We start from the raw sequence: 17,218 nt of genomic DNA on the forward strand, positions 1-17,218 counted from the left end.
TAAAATGCACATTATGTGCTATCTGTATATTGAGTGGGAGGCTCTGGGGGAGATGGGCTTTAACAGAAATGAACAGGCAGCGCCAGTTCTCACATTACCCGAAACAAGTCTTTTTTGCAGTTGATATGTAATAATTAATGGAAAGCACTTCTTATGCATGCTATTGTTATACTCCATATGAAGCATACGCTCTTGTAGATAATGTTACGGTGTTAGAAGACGAGATTTATCACAGCGATCGCTCAGATTTACAGTCGGTTTCATGGACTCCAGCGGAATACCATCTTCTGTACTTTTTCTATGTGATTGTTATATTTACTGCCTTCATGAAGATAAATTCATTTGGTGGACATATATTTTGGCAGGATCTTGAAGATTTACATGCTTGCGCTCGCATTTGCAATGAGTCATTTGGTTTATAACTTTCTGGCTCTAATTTCAAAATCTGTCAACGATATTTTAAAATGTTCAGTAATTAACGCAACTCGAAGAGCCATCACTGAAGATTTGTCCACATTATTGCCCTCCAATGTGTCATGCTCAGTGGGATGACAAATTAGAAAAGCTAATTATAAGTGTACATACTCCACACTGAGAGCCTTGTACTGTTTAGGACCGTATGATGTGTGTTTTACTCTGGGCTCAGTCTTTACATTTTTCTCTAGGTGGAAACTTGGGTTTTGACATCGGTGTATAGACAGGAAGGAAAGAGTAATTATGTAAACATTCCATTGATGGTTCTGCCAAATGGTAGTGCAATAAATGTACGCTTGTTTTGTGTATGAGGAACATATAACTTGCACTAATTTGTATGTTATGTTGGTAGAGCCATAAATTATGATTTAGTTAGACTTTATTAGGTTTTATACATAGTACAAAGAACAAGATACAATAAACAGAAGCACTTCACAGCATATTGAAGAAAGGCGTACGACAATTAGTATCGCTTTCTTTTAGGCCTCATGTCCACGGGGAAAATCAGGCCCGCTACGGATTCTCCATGGAGAATCCGTAGCGGGTCCCTCCTTCCCCGCGGACATGAGGGCTGAAAATAAGAATAAACTTACCCGCAGCGGACCGGGCAGGTCTTCTCTTCTTCATGGCCGGATCTTCTTCCTTCGGCTGGCGGATGTGCTCGGCACACCGGCTGAGTGCCGCCCATGCGCCGGGCCGAAGAAAGAAGATCCTGCCGCGAAGGAAGGAAGATCTGCATCGCCCGGAGCAGGTGAGTTTATTTCAGGCGCGGGTCTCCTGCGGATCCGGACGGCTTCCATAGGCTTCAATAGAAGCCTGCGGGAGCCGTCCCCACGGGAGACCCACACCTAAATGGAGCATGTCAATTTTTTTTCATGCCCCACGATTTTTTAAATTCACTTTTATTGACCATCCGCGGTTATTTATCTACCCGCGGGTGGTCAATGCATCCCTATGGGATGCGGATCCGCGTGCGGGTGATCCGCTGCTGATTTAAAATCTTCTTTTCCCCATGGACATGAGGCCTTATAGTGATACAAATCTGCATTGAGAGGCTTGTAGGTGAAGCCCGTGCCTCCACCCTATGTTCTGATTCCAATCTTTCCATACACAGAAATTGCTTGAGTTGGTGTGTTATGTCTGAGTTTTGGAGTTAGCGGTTGTAACCATTGTGTTAATAGGCAACGTTTACTTACCATAAGAGCAGCATGGATCAAATGTCTTGATTGTATTTCAGCAGGGAGAAAATGGAGTATAAAGACCTGGATTGTCAATGGTAGTAAAAATGTTTTGACCTTGTGTATTAGTAATCTTATCGCTGCCCAATATTTTTGAGCTTCGAGACAGTTCCATAAGTTATGGAACAAGTTTGTTTTTGGCTTGTTACATTTAGGGCAGGCCAGCAGTCTGTTGGGTGCATTTGGGATGTGGTGGGATATCAAAGCCATATATGGCCTTATGTATTATTTTAACCTGTGTTTCTCTCCATTTTTCGTTGGAGATGGCTTTGCGTATTGCTATCCAGCCATCTGTGTTTTTCTCTTCAATTTCTGGTTGATTGATTTCTTTTATACTTTTTTTGCAATTTGTCGTTTTAGGTGTCTTTTCGGAATAAGCTGCTATGGATGTAAGTGAGGAATAACACTATTTCTGTATATGGGAATTTTACCAATTTATATGGTGCAGGCTCTAATTGTTTTCTTTGAGCTGGTGAGTGGAGACTAGCTGCTATGGTATCTCCTATAAATTGCACATACAGAGAAAAGGAGATATTGTTCCCTTATCTCTTTGTAGCAAACCCTCAGAAACAGCAGCTGCATAGAGTACAGTATACTGCAGTACTGAGCAGTATAGATGTAATTTCAGATAGAATGCTTGTAAAGGCTGTAGTATGCTATATCTCTGTGTGTCTCCTGCCTCTATTTCACTCTGCAGCTACTTCCTCCTCTCCCGCTCTTCTTCATGGACTTTTATGGACTGTATATAAACTGAACCCTTCTCTATGGACCTTTATGGGCAGTATGTAACCTGATCCCTCAGTGAGCTAAACTGTCTCATAATGGATTTTAGCTGGCTTTCACATTGAAAAGTCAGTTCAAGGTGTAGGGGGCAGGAAAATAAGTGGCTAATAAGTGGAAAAGAGGAATTTTTCACTAATAAAATATTTTACGAAGTTTGTCATATTCGAGTGTTTTAGTTATTTAAGATAAATTTGTTTCCAGACATATTTTTTTCCTTCTTTTGAGTTCCTGGCAGGGTTGCCAACCCTTTTAAGGCACAAGTCAGTTTGTGGCAATGTGTTTTGTACAGAGCGCTACCATTTCCATAACCTGGCTTTAATTATGTGTAGAGTACATTAATATGCTACTGAAAATTAAAGGGGTTGTGTGGTTACTGGACAAACCCTTTTCAATCAGACCCTCTGTGTGAAAATAACAACCATGGGGTTGTTGTGACAGCTGATGTCACGGGAAATTAAGTGACCGTTGCAGCCAATGATAGACTGCAATAGAATGCAACATCAAATTCTTGAACTCCTGGCATCATGGTTAACAGGATGTGAGAACCGATGCCAGGGGAACGGACGTTGACACTGCAGCCTCTCATTGGCTCCCGCGGAGACCTGATTTGCTGTGACATCATCTGTCACAGGAATCACCAGGACCACAGCGGGCTGCAGCGTTGTATGGCGACGCCTGTGGAGGTGTAAGTATATCTCTGTTTTATTATTTTCATACAGGTGGTGCTATTGAAAACCTTGGTCATTTCCCAGTCATTCTAAGAGTCTGATTTAGCCAGGACTTTACAAGAGTATAGATGGTGAAATTTTTCAGAGTGTTGTTTTTTATGGTGCAAGTGAGATATTAAACTAACATTGGCTTCTGCAGTTTCTGAAACGTGTTACTTGTAAAGCCTATCTCCAGTCAGGAGCATTAGCTATAGAAGATGCAGATATAGGGGTTATATCCAATCACGAGACTGCTACAGGTATCAATCGGTGCTGTAGAGCATCTGATTGGACAGAGAGGAAGAGTACCGGAGTAAGAAATTCAACAACAGAGCACTTGCAGTGGGTACATATCGGGGATTAATAGTTGAATTTTGCACTGTTACGACTTCTGACACCTTAAACATAAGTATGATACCTCCGTGCTCCCCGATCCCTACATAGATCTGTCAACAGTTTGGCATGGATAAAACTGATGACAGAATCCCCTTTATTCGACCCCTCGGTCCCATATAAACTAAGATGGCTGTACTGATTTGCTGACTACCTGATGTACACTGTGCATTGATAGTCTTAAAGGAAATGTATCATCAGAAAATGAACTGTTGTTTAAATTACATTTTTGTGTTAAACATATTTTTTAAGAATTAGGGGTCATTTTTTTAAACTTTTGGTTACGATCTACATATTTTTAAAAAAATTCTAAAATTCAGAAGTTGTCACATGGACTACAGAGGCTAATAATGCTCTGAAACTGATCTGTAGAGAAAACTTTTCAGCAGTCATCTCAGGTGGGATTGTAATGAGAAGTGACACCTATATACAGATAACACAAGCTCCACCTTTCACAATAGGTATAGGCTGTGACTATCTACTCCCCCTCCTCCCTGCACAAGGACCTCTGATACATCCCCTTTAAGACACTGCATGCTGCTCTGATTGACCACTCTTCAGTTATATACATACTGAGTTCAGTCAGCGGCATGATTCTGCAATGCTATATCTGAGCACTAGTTTTGATTTCAGTACCTTGCGATAGAATGAATATGTGCAATATATTCACATATGACATCGCAAACATTTAGGAATGCGACATTCTCCGGTATTAAGGAATGACTTCTGGGGACATTCTTCTGGCGTTCTTCAAGGCAGCAGTAACAAGTGAGCCGTTAATATTAATGGCAGGTTATCTGCACAGAGTAAGATCTCTGCAAGCTTTACCACTTCTGCCTGTTACACCCAGCGTGTTACCGGCATGTTGGCCCTGAGCTTACATGAAAAGGCCGTACATTACACGTAAATTTGCAAGTTCAGTTGATTTGTAACAGTTCACCTACTGTTCCTCATTTCCTGCTCTTACAATGTAGTTTATAAGAGGATTTCCTGTGACCAGTTACTTCTATTAAAACTAGGAGGGGGACATCCTCGCTATGTCTTTCTTTGTTAAATCAAAGCTGGCTTCTTCTTTATAGATACATCACACAGTGTTATTTTCTGGCATTTTAACCCCTCAATGACGGGCCCGTTTTAAGCCTTAACGACCAACCAATTTTTTGTGGCTGCATTCCTGGAGCCACAACTCTTTAACCCCTTAATGACATGGCCTATTTTGGCGTTGAGGACCAAGCGATTTTTTTGGTATTTTTCCATCTCCATTTTTCAAAAGCCATAACTTTTTTATTTTTCCGTCGACGCGGCCATATAAGGGCTTGTTTTTTGCGTGGCGATCTGTAGTTTTTATCGGTGCCACTTTTGGGTACATAGGCTATATCGTAAAACTTTGTTGTTTTTTTTTTATGATAACAGGGAGAGAAAACGCATCAATTCTGCCATAGATTTTTTTTCTTTTTTTTACAGCGTTAATCATGCAGCATAAATGACACACTAAATTTTTTCTGCGGGTCGGTACGGTAACAACGATACCAAAATTGTTATTTTTTTTAGGTTTTTACACTTTTTTGCAATAAAACCCCCTTTTTTTTGGAAATCGTTTTTTTTTCTCTATAACTGCATTCAAAGTCCTGTAACTTTTTTATTTTTCTATGTACGGAGCTCTATGAGGGCTTATTTTTTGCGAGACGAGCTGTAGTTTTTATTGGTACCATTTTGGGGAATGTACGTCTTTTTTGATCACTTTTATAGCATTTTTTGTGAGGCAAAATGCTAAAAATTAGTATTTTGCCAATAAAAAGCATGTTCAACTTATTGTACACGTCGTTACGGACGCGTCAATACCCAATATGTGGGGTTTTAATTTTTCCCCCCTGTTTTTATGCTAATATTAGAAAAAGCATAAAAAAGGGTTTTTTTAACATTTTTTTTTTAAATTTTTCTTTTCTTTTTTTTTTTACACTATTTGAGTCCCTCTGAGGGACTTTAACCACTGCCCTGGTGATCGCTGTTATAAGGCATGGCAGAGCTACTGCTCTGCCATGCCTTATCGCTTGTACAGCGATTATAGGCATAGGCAATACAGGACGCCAGTGTCTGGCGTTCTGTTGCCATGGTGACAGGCCGTGAGTGGGGGGTTGCAGCGGGGAGTGGGGGGAGAGGGAGAAAGAGCTCCCCCCTGTTCCCTGCTGCTACCCCCCCCCCCCCCGCTCCGCCACGCCTCCCCCTGAATCTTTTCACCCAAAATAGCAATGCTCGATCGAGTAATTACTCGAAACGAGTATATTCGCTTGTCTCTAATATATATATATATATATATATATATATATATATATATATTTTTTTTTTTTTAGGGGGAGGGGTTTGGAAAAGAAATTCCACCATTGTTTTTGGATTTCATTTTACCCTTGTTTTCCAGGTCAGCTTGATATCAAGTTTATAGCGTTTAATGTTTTGCTATCTCTGTACATGAAAACTGTCTTTCTTTTTTTTTTTTTAAGACTTGCTTCTGTGTTGCCACATTCCAAGAGTCATAACTTTTTTATTTATTTTTCCAATGACGGAGCTCCATGAGAGCTTGTTTGCTTGAGGAATGAGCTCTAGTCTTCATTGATCACATTTTTGGAAACATATTACATTGTGATCACTTTTTATTCTGTTTTTGAGAAAAAATTAACAAAATCTGCTATTCTAGTATGTTTTTTTTACATTTTCTTTGGTGTTCACTGTGTGGTATAAATATGTTAAACTGAATCTACTGGTCAGTATGATTACTTCAAAACTTAATGTATGTAGTTTAAAAAAAAAAAATATATATATATATATATATATATATATTGCTACTTTTCACAATTTCCTTTAAAAAAAATGTATCTTTTTGTGTTGTAGCATTCAAAGACCCCTAATATTTTTTTCTTCCATCAACAAAGGTTTTTTTTTTTCATTTGCAGGATGTTTTACTTTTTAATGGTACCATTTTGTGATCCATATGACTTTTTGATCGTTTTTCATGCCACCTTTTTGAGATGGGATATGCAAAATCAATGGAGGTGTTTTAAAACGCATTTTAAACGCCACGCTGAATGCTTCAAAAAACAGCCCGTCAGAGTGGCCTCAGTTGGGGTTTTTGCTTTTTTTCAGATTTCTTAATATTTTTATGCTATTTTAAGCTTTTAAGATTTGTATATACTTAAATGTCGCAACAATTAATAGTTTTTATAATACACTACAATACTTCAGTATTGCGGCGTATTATATGATTCTTTGAGGCTCAGCCAGAGACATTGATTGCATAGGTTCGGCTATTAGGAGCAATGGAAGGATACATCAGACACAGAGTTTATGAGTTTGATATATTCATATGAAGAGTGCTGTCACTCAGGGCAGTGTTTGACTAGCTTTTGTGCATTCGCATAAACTGTTTTTTTCCCCTTTTCTTTAAGCACTCTTAGTAGCCAAATCACATAACCTATTTTTTTGTGCGATTTTGGCTACTAGCAGTACAGATCTGCAGCTGCAATATGCTACCCTTGCATAGAACATTATATTAGCTGACCGATCTGCTTTAATTTACAAAGGCCTCTCTCTTGCCCCATTTGTAAAGGTGCAGAGGTCTCTACGCTTGCGATAGGTTGCTATGTATTACACTTTATTGGTGCTATTTCTTTCACTTTATTTTGACCTCTAAAATCCACTTCAAGACTGAATATTAAAAAAATGCGAAGGATACTTTTTGAACATTTCAGATGGCATTTAAGGAGAAAATTGGTTTCTTCTCAGATAATTAAGTACTGAATATGATGTTAAATGTGATGCCAGTGGAATGATTTGTGTCAAATAGAATTCAAGTAATGTATCAACTCTTTATGGCTTTGGGGATTATTGTATTTTTGAAACGTTGGCCGGCAGGGAGTGTTATGAGGTTTCATTGATTTCAAAGTGACAGGTTTACCACCTTTATTGACCTCAGCAGAGATATTTCAGTTAATCCTCAGTGAAGATTGTGACAATGTTTCATTGCAGAACTATTGATAGTCCACTTTTATCATTATATCTTATCTGATTTTTTAACTAAATGTACATATATACCATTTATAATTATGCAGAACAGTTACTGCTGGTTGACTCGTTCTTTGCATATGTGCAAATGGTGGGATAAATTTCCACAGGATCAAATGTGTAGAAAGGCCTTCCAATTCTCCCCTGACAGAGCAGAGAAGGATCCTTTCATTATTAAGGGAGATAAGCCATTGCCAGAGATGACAGTGGCTTTAGAGTGGTTTTAAGTTGTTTTTACATGGGACGATTGTCGCTCCTGTGCTTTCACAGCAGGAATGGAGGTGAATCTCTTCCGGCCATTCACCTCCATTCACTGTGAACAGGTGGTCATTCAAAGACTGCCTGTTTACACTGGTCGAGAAATCGCTCATTAATTGCTTTATTTCAGAGTTGGTTCTCACTTTTATACTGTTTTAACTGTTGGTCAAAACTGCTTGATTGAGTGATTATTTAGGCAATAGTTGGCCCATATAAATGTATCTAACATGGGACGACTGCCAGGTGCTAAAGCGCCCATCAATTTTCCCAAAGATGATCGCCTCTGTAAGGATAATCGCTCACTGAATGGAGGTGGAACGCGCTGGAGATCTCTTCCAGCTACCTTCCTCCATTCAGAGTAAACAGGCAGTTGTTCAGTAAACAGGCAGTTGTTCATAGATGAACGACTGCATATTTACACGGACCGAGTATTGTCCGGTTTTTATGCCTGCATAACATGAATGATGAATGATAAGTGAATGAATTATTGTTCATCATTCAATCGTTGGCCGTATTTACACTGAACAATTATCGTTCAGTTTTGCACGATCTAACGATTACCTGAACAATAATCGTACCGTGTAAAAGGGCCCTTATTCCTCTCTGCCTATTGAGAGCACACGGGCTTGTGGAAGGTTAATATTTATGGTAGAATTGTTATTTTGTTAATTTATTTATATATGTTCTGCTTTTACAACACTTTTAAAATTAGTTATGGCAAGACAATGAGTTATGTAAGAGTCTTCAAAATGGCTGTAAGTAAGTTGAGAAAGCAATGATTCGGTAGTTTCTACATAATTCCACTACTTAAAGGAATTGTCCAGGATTTTAAAAAAGGTGGGTGGGGGGAGTTGCTCTCTTTCCCACACACGGTGGCATTCTGTTATGGTTACTGGTCATGGCCAGCAGCTTCTCCTGCCTCCTGTTTTGAGCATGGCTACCAACATGTTTCTCAAGTTGTCTGGGGCAGCCATTTAATCTCCTGTAAGTTTCCTGTTCTTCACAGGATACACATGTGTGTTTTGGCCTGCCTCTTAAAGGGCCAGTTCATACATCTAGCTTTTCCAGTCCCCAACCATTACAGACAGGTCTTGTGCTATTTAGAGCTACCCCATGCACCATGAGGCACCTGAGCAATCAATCTCTATACTGTGTGAAGGTGCATGTATGTTCCTGACTTCCTGGTATTTGATCCATGCTTGAATCACCGAGAGGTCCTGACCATGGTTCATTATTTGACTACACTTTTGTCTGATGCCTGCTCTGACCCTTGGCCGGATCTGTGTTGTGAAAGTATTCCGCCTGCCCTCTGTTCTATGATTACCTCCCTGTCTACATCATTCAGCACTGCATTATGGAAAACCTGACCAAGTACAAGAGTAGTTCTAGGGTAATTCTCAGGGAGTTCCTCAAGCAAAGACCAGATCCCAATTGTTGGGGTTAAAACTAGGGAACCAATAGCCCAAAGTCAAATCCATTCTGAGACACAGTGGATCCATATCCACTGTCATGTTTGGTGTTGTAGTTAATCCTCACTCACTCGATTGGGGATGATTTGTAGTACCAGATATGACCCATGGACTTCACAATGACAGCTGGTCCTGGCCTTTGCTTCTTTGGTTTGATAAAGAGCTCTTCTAGTCTGAAGCATTGCTAGACTGTGTCTTTGGGACCAATCCAAAATTTCTGCACAATTGTTACATCAAAATTAAGTGTATGCTGCCTTCATTTGGATATTACACTTCATGGGATGTTTTTGGAAAAAAAGAAAACTGTTTTTTTCTGATCCTGGACAGTCCCTTTAACTAGCAGAACAGTGAACCATTACTGTCTCAACTTCTGATCATATTCCTATCAAAAGCTTCATCAAACATGGCAAAATGACTATTATATGTAAGATAGAGCCTATAGGTAGGGATTACTTGCAGTTTATGGAATTATTACATAGCCATGTTATCTATTAGACATACACAGTCCATTCTACACTGAGTTGGGATTCAACTTTACAATTACATTGATTAACAGTGACAAAATGACCAAGTGTGTCTGGGCAATAGTCCAAACTGTAATATTGTCGCAGTTCAAAGGCGTTAGATTTATTGCTGTCATAACTGAAGAGAATCAGGATTGTGCGCTTTCACTCTAATGTACAAATTTGTGTTCATGCTCTTAAAGCAGGTTGATTTCACACCTACAATTATATATGGTACGATAAATCTTGTAGTAGAAACTGATGAGAAAAAATCCAATTTAGGAGAAGAATTGTTCATTCAGAATTGTTCAAAAAGACTAAGGGGCCAAACAGGTATGACTTGTTTTAAACCAGATTTATCACCATCTTATGCTTTCCTCTTTAAAAAAGCTCTCCAGCAAAAACAAATTTTTCGATCCCTGCCCCTCTCACCTGATTGCCTGTCACACGCTGGAGATCTCTTAGATGCACTGTAAAAAAAAAAATCAATCACCAAAAAGTTTTTGTCATTTTGCTGCAAAACCCGGCATGCAGTTACATCTCAGACAGATATGGAAATGATGAGAGTTGCGCGGTGATTAGATGAACGGTCTTGTCACCTGAGGCCTCAAAAGTGGTTCCCCCCTTGGCCTATAAAGAGGCTCTCGGAGGCTCCTTGTATGTAGTGACCTCTTTTTCCGCTTGTGTAGAGCTTGTTGACCACTAGAAGCCTCTACGACGCAGAGAAGAGATTTCACCCAGTTAGCAGAGTTTGAGAGGGGCGCGTTATTGGAATGTGAGTAGTTATATCAACGAATTGCCTGCCACCCCCGCCGATCTGATCAATCTGTTAGTAGGTGTTGGGACCATTGGATGCGAGAGGGCACATACACAAGGGGACCGAGCTCAGAACACCCTCGACAGACCACTGTTTTGTTGTCCGCCATCCAGAGACAGGTGGCAACATCATTACCGGTGTCTGTTGGAACCGTTTCCAGATGCTTGCTTAAGAAAATTTGGTCTCATGGCACCCATTAGGTGTACTGCCTTTGACACCCACGCACCCACCATCGCCTCCACCTGCAGTGGTGTCGTGAATGAGGAAACTGGACTGGAATGGAACCAGGTTGTCTTCAGCGACGGATCCAGGTTTAGTTTGGGCACTGATAATGGCCATGTTTGTGTCTAGAGACCTAAGGGTGAGCACCTCAATCCTGCTGGTGTGATTGTCTAGTGGGCCATTGCATGCCACAGTCAGTCACCCATAGTAGAGGATATGAGGGTCAATGACAGCTCAGCGATATGTTCAGGACATCCTGCAGCCACATGTGTTCCTCTTATGGCAGGGCTTCCAGGAGGCATTGTCCAGCAGAATAATGCTCTGCTGCACACAGCAAGGGTCTCACAGGAATGCCTCCACAGCATGGCCACACTTCCGTGTCCTGCCCGGTTGCCAGATTTATTGCCAATAAAACATGTATGGGACCATCTGGGACACCAACTTAAACAGCCACGAGTTTACATGATCCAGAGGCACTGTTACAGCAAATGTGGACCGATACGCTGCATGATACCATATGGAACCTGTATGCCTCAATGCCTGCTTATATTACATCTTGTATTCAAGCTAGAGGCGGTACAACAGGGTACTAGAGCCTCCTTGGCCACCTGTATCACATCTTGTATCCAGGCTAGAGGCGGTACAACAGGGTACCAGAGCCTCCATGGCTGCCCATATCACATCTTGTATCCATACTAGAGATGATACAACAGGGTACTAGAGCCTCCATGTCTGCTCGTATCACATCTTGTATCCAAGCTAGAGGCGGTACAACAGGGTACTAGAGCCTCCCTACAAGTTCAGTTTTCCACAATAAATTGTTTTGCTCTGGTATTGTAATCACTTACTTATATCAATATTACAATCACACATAGGGAGTTTCATTTGATTCTGACATTTCCCTATAGGGACTGGATTTTTTTTTTACAATGAGTGTATACAAGTCACTTCCATGCAGTGCGGTCTCTTGTTTGCTACTTATCAAACACCATTTGGATTTTTAAATTTCTCTCTGCTTTCTCCTCGTGTATGCTGTGATAGAATCCCATGATGCATCAACACAGCATCACATGACCAGCTAGAGTCAGGACCACCTCTTTTTGCTGGGAGAACAGTGTGATTAGCCATAAATATACAGTCAGTGAGGATAAACTATCATCTCTGTCATTATAACTGTGTGACAGGGCGGCTAATCATCATCAGTGAGGTAGGAGTTTCTGTAGCCCATGTAATGTCATTGGAGACAGGCAGTTATTGGGGACAGGTACTGGAGTGTGCACTGGCTCTCTAAGTGTGGGTGCGAGAGCATGTCAATGCCTATGGGCAGACACCAGGGACTGGGCTGAGAAAAGGACACAGTGTGCAGTGCGTGGATGACAGCGACAGCAGACCGCAGCCCCAGCGGCAGGTGAGCGTGATGGACAGCAGCTACACACTGTGACAAGTTAACAACATTTAGACATGCCTTACAGCAGAACTCATGGGCGATTCACACAAAGAGCAAGACCTGACCCATTAACTTCTATGGTAGAATGTTTTAAATATGCTTTGTGATCTATGCAGGGGCCACTGTGCAGGGAGAGGGAGGAGGTGAGCTGTGATTGACACCTGTTGTAAATGACTGATCCTATGATATCTATATATAGGTGTTGCCTTTCACTGTAATCCTTCCTGTGATGATGAGATGGCTACTAAAAGGTTTTCTCTACAGAACAAGAAGTCGCAGACAGTTTGGCCTCATGTCTGTGGGCGGATCGGATTCCGTGTGTGAGAGCCCACAGCGACATCCAACACTGCCCGCAGCCGAGGTCACTGCAGTTACCTGTGCGGGTCTTCTGCGTACCTGTCCAGGTCTTCTGCATTCCTGTCCAGGTCTTCTATTTTCTTCAGTGCAGATGTATGCGGAAGCATCGGCCATCGCACCGCCACACATGCGCAGTGGAATTTTTTTTTTAAAAGCTCCTACTCTCCTGCGGAATCCGCTGCCCATCCGCAATTCAATTGCGGACAGGCCACGGATCGGACGGCTTTCATTGACTTCAGTGGAAGCCATCCATGTGGGAACCGCACTGAAATAGAGCATGCTCCAAAACATGCTTTATATAATGTATGGATGCCCATGCTTCCCTATGGGCTGCTTGATTTGCGGCTCTTCCATGAGGGTGACCCACGTGGATTCCGCAAATTAGATACGCTCGTGTGCATTGGGCTTTAGGCTTAGTGTGAAAGCTGCAAGATATTAGGATTATTTTAAAATGTACAGCATAGATCTTGACATTACAAATGAAAAAAAATTCGCAAATGTGGTTTGCTTCAGAAAACTTATACAATTGCTGTTTAAGCATTCACATAGCTTTTCCTTATGACTCCAGACTGGGAGAAGAGGATTTTCCTTACCTCCTGTTGGCCATCAGAGATGTTAGCGCAATTAGAGTTAAAAAAAAAAAAGTCTTGAGGCAAAACATTGACATTCGAGCATTAACTTGTATCTCTCGCTGATCAATAAACTGCAGGTCAATGTACCAAAGGTTGACTGTGTGTATTCCAATACAGCAAAACTACTAAGGTTCCCAGTTTCATCCCAGCGTTTTAAAGTGCAGCTCTAGTTTGGTTCCTCTATTATAATGTCACTCTCGTAACGAGAACATTGACGTAACTCCAGCTGGAGCAGCCAAAGCAGCTGGAGGCCACAAAGACATGTTCATTCTTACATTCCAGTTCACTTCTATACACTCTATTCTAAAAACTTTTCTGAATGATTCTAGTAACTCACTATACTGTGGCATTAGGTATAGTCTTTACATTACTGTAAATGGAACAGTTAAACACACATTCCAGATTTGTCTCCATGCGTCCAGTGAACTATATTGTAAAAATTAATAAAGGGTATAAACATGAAGGTACCACTTTTTGTTTTACTCTTTCAGGACCAAAGATCATGACAGGGGTTGTCTCAGTTCTAGATGTTTTGCTGAAGGAAGCAAACACCTCCATGTACTGCATAGTGGCTTGAGTCGGTACTGTAGGCTGAGTCCTGTTGAAGTAAATGGGACTCAGCCTGCAGTACCAACCTGGGCCACTGCACAATGTATGGAGCTGTCTACTTCCTTTAATGTGTTTTTGTGTATCGCATTCTATAATTGGATATTTTTTCTTTGTTTATGGTCTATTGATATTTTTTTTTTTGCGGGCATATTGGCCTTTGTAATACAATCATTAAAAAATGAATCAGTTGCAATTATATAGAAAAAAAGAACAAAATTGGAAAATAATACACATTTTCATTGTCATGTAGTTGGTATAACCAATGAAATTTACTCCATTAAATAATACTCTTATTTTGTTAAGGGTCATGATACAAAATATGTGCATGTTACTTCATGACTGATGTAGGCATTACTGCCTAAAACAAAGATCCCATTAAGGGTTTACATTATTTGGTATCAATGAGGCATCTATTCATGGCGGTAAAGTCGTTGAGTCCTAAGTTTTTGGGTTACATTTCAGAGCAGGGCAGCAGCTGCATAAATGTAGTAAAAACTTTTGTGGGCTTAAGAAACTTCTGCATGATGTGGGCTTATTATGGCATGGGCCACTAGCATTCTGTTAGGACCTCGATTTTATCTAGGATGCATGAATTTTGCTTCCCTGCAATGAAAATGTTGTGGCTTAGTTTTTGTTATTTTATCATTTTTATTATAGGTTTCTAAGGTTACACAGACAATAAGAGCTGTCACTTTTACATTAGGTATGAGCTAGTGGTGGGGATGGGCGAGGAGGAGAATATAAAGTCAGATGTTTCTTCATGGGAGTGGTGCCTTAGAGTCACTAGCACTTTGTTCCCTCACTGTCTCTATTTTCGCAACTAAAAACTAACCCCTTACTGACAGAGCTTTTTTGTTTATTTCTATCTTCGTTTTTTCCTCTCCCCTTTTAAAAAATCATAACTCCTTTATTTATCTATCAACGTCGCTGTATGAGGGCTTGTTTTTTGCGGGACGAGTTGTATTTTTCAATGGTGCTATTTAATGTACCATATAATGTGCTGAAAAACTTTTTAAAAATTCTAAGTGGAGAGAAATGGAAAAAGAGGAAATTCCGCCATCTTTCGGTGCGTCTTGTTTCTACAGCGCACAAACTGCAACAAAAATGACCTGATAGCTTTATTCTATGGGTCAGTATGATTACTACGATATCAAACTTATATAGTTTTTTTGCTGTACTACTTGTATTTTTTTCAAAGATATTTATTTTTCTTAATTGTTTTCTACCGCCATCTCCTTTTTTATTTTTCTGTCGACATAGTTGTGCGAGGGCTCATTTTTTTGCAGGACATCCTGTAGTTTGCGTTGGTACCATTTTGGAATAGATATGACTTTTTGATCGCTTTTTATTGTTCTTTTTCTTGGAGACAGGGTGACCAAAAAAGCGCATTTCTGGCGTTCTTTTTTTTTTCTCTGATGATGTTCATTGTGCGGGCTAAATAAAGCATTACCTTGATAGATCGTACTTTTACGGACGCAGCGATACCAAATATGTATTTTTGTTTTGTGATTTAGAGTCTTTTATTATAAATATTGCAAAAGGAGGGTGATTTAAACTTTTTACTTTCTTTTTGCAATTAGTAAAACTTTACTGATCTTGTTTTTACTTTTTTTTTTTTAGACCCTCTAGGAGACCACAACTGCTAGGATCACTCCTGCAGTATGATATAATGCCATAGCATTACATCATACTGCAATCTGACAGACAGTCTATCAAGCCACCCCACGGGGACAGCTTGATAGGCATTCTGCTATGACATCCGGCTGCCATGACACCTGCACAGCTCCCTGCAATCTCATCGTGGGGGCCATACAGGACCCCTGAACATCGTTTAGGGGTTTTAAATGCCGCTGTCAGAATTCACAGCGGCATTTAAAGGGTTAACAGCCCCGTTTAGCCACACGGCTCATCAGAGATATTGCCGCCGGGTGTCAGCTGTAAGAAACAGACAACTCCCGGGATGCATAAAGGGAAGGCACCCTGCGATTGCCCTTCATACACGTCCCGCATTTGCAGGACGGAAAAACACTATAGGGCTGTCACTAAGGGGTTAAAGGGAACCTGATACCATCTTGGAATTGGTGACACCATTGGCATGTGTTGTTGTTAGCCATTTAGTCAGAGAGAGGAAGTCTGGGATTGGAGGGCACTGTGGGCAGTAAGGATGGTCGAGGTCTGCCTACTGGAATGTTCAGCATTTATGTGCATACAACACAGAAAAAATTAAGTTTGACTTAGAGGGGCGCTCCAAGTCATGGAGGCAGGCTGCGCTGGCTTCTCCTCAGTCATCTAGAACTACAGCTCCTCTCCCTATTCACAGGCAGCGAGAGGAACTGTCACTCTAGATGATCATGGTGGGGAGAGACCAGTACAGCCCGCCTCCATGACTTAGAGCGCCCTTCCAAGTCAAACTTCAAAGTATATTTATTCTGAAGCCTTGAAGCATTCCAGAATAAAACCTACATTGGCGCAGTGCACATATGTGTCCTGGGTTCATGTTGCCCGCTGGTCCAGGCAGCATGATCCTGGTGACCTGTTTCCTTTACCATACATGGAGCAATGAGGTGGTTGTTCGGCCATAATCTGTTGGCGTGATGACACATTTGTCACGACCAATAGAAACTTACTTGAAGGCTTTAGAAGTTTTCCTTTATAGTTACAATTGTAGTAAACAAGAGGAAGAGAATTTCCCATGTGTTCAATTTTACTTAATTCTATTATTTTGAAGGTTTTTCCACTTGTGCCATATTAGCGTTCTTAGGCTGGGTTCACAGCCGTCCGGAATTTTTTGCTGTGGCAAATCCGCATGCAGTGCTAATCCCGGTATTAGCCAGCCATGTGGACAAGATTTGTGAAAAATCTTGTCCACACGGGAAGGCCAATCCATAGCGGCAAAGCCCAGATTCGCTGTCCGCAACATGTCAAATTTTTTTTTTCTCCGTTGCGGCTGCGCTCTCCTGTATGGGAGAGCCAGCTGCAACAGTAAAGCGTGCGGCCAAGCCGCTCTAAAACCCGCTGCGGTTTCCACCGGGAATACGTCCCGTGTGACCCCAGCCTTACTGACCAGAACAGTCGTGTGCACCAGACTCACCTCACATGGGATTTGTGATAAGCATTAAAGGATCCTGCCTGAAAGACTACTTACTATAAGATAGAACTGTGTTCCTTCTCAGGGTATTTCTGCATGACTCTAAATGTCTATAACAGTATGTTTGCCAATTGGGAAGCTCATAAATAAGTCATAGGAACAACA

The 17,218-nt window shown here is 41.0% G+C and overlaps 1 protein-coding gene across 6 annotated transcripts in view; it reads left to right on the plus strand.

The window, feature by feature from the left end:
* Nucleotides 1–17,218, plus strand: part of CDKL5 (cyclin dependent kinase like 5) — a 289,528-nt gene that overhangs the window by 15,574 nt on the left and 256,736 nt on the right. Inside the window, exon 2 of one of the 6 annotated variants that reach the window (XM_066599825.1) lies at nucleotides 2,073–2,101. The exons of the other annotated variants lie outside the window; for them this stretch is intronic. The gene's annotated coding sequence lies outside the window, so the exon portion shown is untranslated. The remainder of the gene's footprint in view (nucleotides 1–2,072; nucleotides 2,102–17,218) is intronic. 6 annotated transcript variants of the gene reach the window in all.

This window comes from Eleutherodactylus coqui, chromosome 4 (genome assembly GCF_035609145.1).
Source record: "Eleutherodactylus coqui strain aEleCoq1 chromosome 4, aEleCoq1.hap1, whole genome shotgun sequence".
Lineage (NCBI taxonomy): Eukaryota > Metazoa > Chordata > Amphibia > Anura > Eleutherodactylidae > Eleutherodactylus > Eleutherodactylus coqui.